We start from the raw sequence: 4728 nt of genomic DNA on the forward strand, positions 1-4728 counted from the left end.
CAGTTCAAGATTTGATCCCTTGCCTCCCAAGTCCCTAGTCCATCATTCTAACCACTCAGTGGTGTAGCGTGGGGGGTGCAGGGGGGCCGGCCGCACCAGGCGCAACATCTGGGGGGGGCACTCGCACTCGAGTGCTAAAATCCACGGGTTAGGGGGCGCAAATTACTTGCCTTGCCCCGGGTGCTGACAACCCACGCTATGCCACTGTAACCACTACACCACATTGACGGTCTCTCAGTGCAAAGAGGGAGGTGAAGTGCTATTGAGGCTTTCAAGGGCTCTGTGCCTCTAGTAAAGTGCTTCTTGCTTGCAGTTTTATTGCTTCGTGATGAGTATAGGAGCAAGATGAACGAGCAACAGCAGCTCTCCATTGCCTCACAGCTCCATTTTTCTCCCCAGTATTTCATTTTTTAAAAGTTAAATGGTGAAGGGGAATGAGAGGAAATTAAAACCTATACACACACAAACACCCAGCAGCAACAGAAACTGACACTGGGACAAAATCAGCGGGAAAATTAGTACCCAACTGGACTGAATCTTTTACTTTAACATTGGCAGGAGACTTGACTGAGCCGCCACTCCTTCTCCCTCTCACTTCCGCCCCCAGGATGATGCCCCCGCATGGTGTCCCGGGTCCAGAGGTAAGAATGTTGGCCGGTTTGTACTGGAAGTTGTAGCCCAAATCATCTGAAGACTGAGGGAGGCTGCCCTAAGTTATGCAAGCATTGAACTTAGCAAACTATAATACGAGATTGCCTCTACATTTATCACCTAGGATTTAAAAGCTGGCTTTCGAATCGCATTCCCAAAGGCCTTTTGGAAAGGCTTCAGCATGGGAATGTCTTCCATTGTTATTATTATTAAATTTTTTTTGCAATTTTCTTCCTCCCTTTGGCTGTCAGTTTTGTTTCCACCCAGACAGGCATGATACAAGGAGGCAAAAAAAGTTGAGTTCCTTCCCTGCCAGAATCCTGGTATTCCGGGAATCCTGTCCAGCAACCCCGAGCTCATTTGTCGATAACGCCAAGCTGGTTCAAAGGCTCCTGGCAAGCAAAGTGCATTAGGCCACAATGACAGGAAAGGGGCCCTCGGCATCCGCTAGGAAGTCTTAAGTTATTTTGGTGGGAGAGGCAGGCGCAGCCCAGGGAGGGAAGGGTCTATTTCTCCTCTAGTGTGAGCAATGGAAGGTGTGCTCCCACTTACTTTCTGCAGGGTTCCCAGTCTCTAGGGCAAGTGCGCAACTGGTTGATTTATTCAGCGAGTTGCACACACACACCCCTCTTTGGCCTTTGGGTAATGCAGTGCTGATTTGCTTATTTATTTAATATCTATCCCAACCTATTTCTCTAAGGAGCTCAAGGTGGTGTATGTGGTTGTCCCCCTCCCCATTTAATCCCCACACAGCAACAACCCTGTTAGGTAAATTAGGCTGAGAGAAGCAGAGACTGGCCCAAAGTCTTCCAGTGAGCTTCGTGGATGGGATAGCTCAGTCAATAGAGCATCAGACTCCTGATCTCAAGGTCATGGGTTTGAGCCCCTTGTGGGAGAAAAGATTCCCACATTGCAGGGAATCTATGGCCAAGTGGGGCATTTGAGCCCTGGTCTCTCCCAGGTCCTACTCTAACTACCACACCACAATGGCTCTGTATCCATTAAAGCAAATGGAGCCTTGCCCCACCAACCTCAGCCAAATCACCACCTGCCTGCCTTCTTACTTATTATTATAATTAAACTCTTTCAACATGTAACATCATACAAGCCAGCGTTTAGACAATACGTGTAAAATAACACCCAAATAACCTAATGTTCTTATCCCAGACTAAGGAAGGCGATAAACAGTTTATGTGAACCCAAAAGTTTTATAATGCGAGTCCTCTGTTTTCTTTTTTAGCCATGTACTAAATAAAACTGTTCCGATCTATTACAAAGAGTATTTGTGCTTTAAACCTTGTGCCAATTTTATTTTATTATTCAGTTTTCCCACAAATGCAATTTTGCCGTATTTTTGTTGCACCAGTTTGTCAGAGAAGCCCAATCTAAGTTCTTCCAGGATCCCGTCATAATAAGCCTGCCTGTTAGCAGAAGAGAATTTATTTGAGGTTTGAGTTGCAGGTTAATATGGTTTCTGGTGAAAGAGTTTAGGAGCAACAGCTCTGGACATTTAGAAACATTGTGTTGAGTAATTGCTTTTATGTGGACAAATACTTCCTCCCAGAATAATCAGTCTGGGGAGTGGCCCTGTCTGCCAGCTTCTTCCTCCTCCTTAGTCTCAAGTGTTGTAGAACTCAAGGATGGGGGCAAAACCAGAATTAGTTGAGTCCTCCTGTCGTTGACTCTGGCGCCACCTACTGTTGGGCTCCTTGCCTTCTGTCCTGCCAATGGACATCAGCTACCACTACCAGATCTTGTAGGTTTTTATCTTGTTTCAAAAACCTGTTTCACTGGAGGGCAGGAGAGGGGCAGAAAAAAATGCATGTGCAGATAGCATAAGAAGGGAAGCTTCCCTCAAATCACTCCAGGTATTTGTCCTCCTTATCGGCAAGCAAAACATTAATGAGAACCGCTGCTAGATCTCTCTTTTCTGCGGTAAAGAAGCGAAAAGAGATTCTGCAAGTTTAATCCTAGCTGCACTGTTTTTCTCTTTCCCGTTTTAACCCGTTTATGTTAGATATTTTTTTTTTGCATTTTGTTGTTTGTTCATTTATTTATCTATACAATTTATATAGTGCTTACCTACAATAGTCTCTAAGCGGTTTACATGATGCAATCCAAAAATAATAATAATAATAAATTAAAAGTATAAAAGCAAACATTAATTATTTGGTAGGCGCCGGAAGCCCAATAGGGAGGCAGCCTGCCTGCCTGATATCAGCTGGAAGGAGGTTGCATATAATTAATGGACCTATGAATGTGCATTACACAAGAACAGCCTTGGTCAACCTGGCACCCTCCAAGTGTTCTGAACTACAACTTCCATCAGCCCAGAGTTGTAGTCCAGAACACCAAGAGGCCACAAGGTTGGAGAAGGATGTGGAAGAACCTAAGAAGTTGGCTGCTGGATCAGGCCAGTGGCCCACGTAGTTCAGCACCCTGTTCTCATAGTGGACAAGCAGATGCCGCAATGGGCAGAACCTGAAGTTGCAACAGCAGTGAGTATCTTATTTTTCCTTCTTTTAATATGTAATTTCAATGGGGGGGGGTACCACCTGACCCACCGGGTACCACCTGACCTTGCTATGCCACTGGCAGTGTTTTCCCCACTTGATTGACTCCCCGCTCCCCAAGGGAGCTTAAGACAATGATGCCACTTATCAGGTGCTAAGGTTATATGTTTATAGGGAAGTGAAGGCCTGACCACCTTTCTCTTTGCCTGTTCCCATTTTACAGGTGGTAAAAGAAGGTCCTAGATTGGCGACCTAACCAAGCGCACAGGCAGACTTCTTGGCAGAGCAGTGCTTGAAGCTGGCTTCCCAGATCCAAGCTGAACACACTCTCAGTTTCATTTTTGGTTTTACCCCAGAGGCACACACAGCGGGAACTGCTTTCCACATGTCCCAAGGAGGAGGACTATATCCGCAAACACTTTCCCTGAGGCACAATTTCAAACTGAGAGCAGGAAATGGCTGGGGCAGCTAATTTTTCACCCTCTCCATTTAATTGCTGCAAGACAAGTAGAAGTTCAGGAAGTGAAGCAAGGGCTTTGAATGATTGGGAAAGCTTGGCCTGCTGCCATTTGTCCACAGGGAAGGACTCTGGCTCAGTCACAGAGCACTTGCTATGCAGGCAGAAGGTCGCAGGTTCAATTCCCAGCAACATCTCCAGGTAGGACTGGGGAAATAATTATATTTGAAACTGTGGCAAGCCACTGCCTGTCAGAATAGGTGTACCAGTGGTCTGGTTCGGTATGGGAAACAGACAGCATCACAGGTATAAAAAGTGATTTATAATACAATTTGGATAAACCAAGCAAGAAGTCTCAGCGAGATCTGTGGCAGCCAACTGAAAGGAACTATCCAGTTTTATTTCTGATGGAGTGTGAAACAGGATGTAGTCCAGGATATCTCATCTAACATTTCATATAGAATGGAATACAATTGTATACATAGAATTGTAGATTTGGGAGGGACCACAAGGGTTATCTAGTCCAACTCCCTGCAATGCAGGAATCACAGCTAAAGATTCCCTGACAGATGGACACCCAACCTCTGATTAAAAACCTCCAGTGAAGGAGAGTCCACAACCTTCTGAGGGCGTCCATTCCACTGTCTTCCTAGTGTCTAGTCACAATCTTCTTTCTTGTTAATTGAATCCCTTGGTTTGGGTCCTGCCCTCTGGAGCAGAAGAAAACAAGCTCGCTCCATCTTCCATGTGACAGCCCTTCAGATGTTGGGAGATGGCTCTCATTTCACCTCTCAGGCTTCTCTTCTCCAGGCTAAACATGCCCAAGTCAACCCTTCCTCATAAGGCTGGGTTTCCAGACCCTTGATCATCTTGGTTGCCCTCCTATGTACAGATGTTTGAGATGTTTGGAGAAACTGTCACACAAACTGTGGCGTTCATATGCACACAGACACACAAACATTTTATATGTGGCCTTAAATTCTTCGCTTTATTTTTCAAAATATGTTCTCATTGCTTTGGGAGGCTCCTGAGGTCTTGTCTATTGTTTCTCATATGCCTGGGGACCTTCTCACTTGTTTTTGTTGGCTCAGTGTAAGGCAAGCTTCC

The 4728-nt window shown here is 45.5% G+C and overlaps 1 long non-coding RNA gene across 1 annotated transcript; it reads left to right on the forward strand.

Moving 5' to 3' along the window:
• The first annotated feature begins 202 nt into the window (after nt 1-202).
• LOC307202801 lies at nt 203-4261 on the forward strand. Its single transcript, XR_013833009.1, has 3 exons — nt 203-251; nt 559-641; nt 3388-4261. It is a non-coding gene; the product is annotated as an uncharacterized lncRNA (long non-coding RNA).
• Nucleotides 4262-4728: the final 467 nt, after the last annotated feature.

Source organism: Podarcis cretensis (assembly GCF_951804945.1).
Source record: "Podarcis cretensis genome assembly, chromosome: 14".
In the NCBI taxonomy this organism is placed as follows: domain Eukaryota; kingdom Metazoa; phylum Chordata; class Lepidosauria; order Squamata; family Lacertidae; genus Podarcis; species Podarcis cretensis.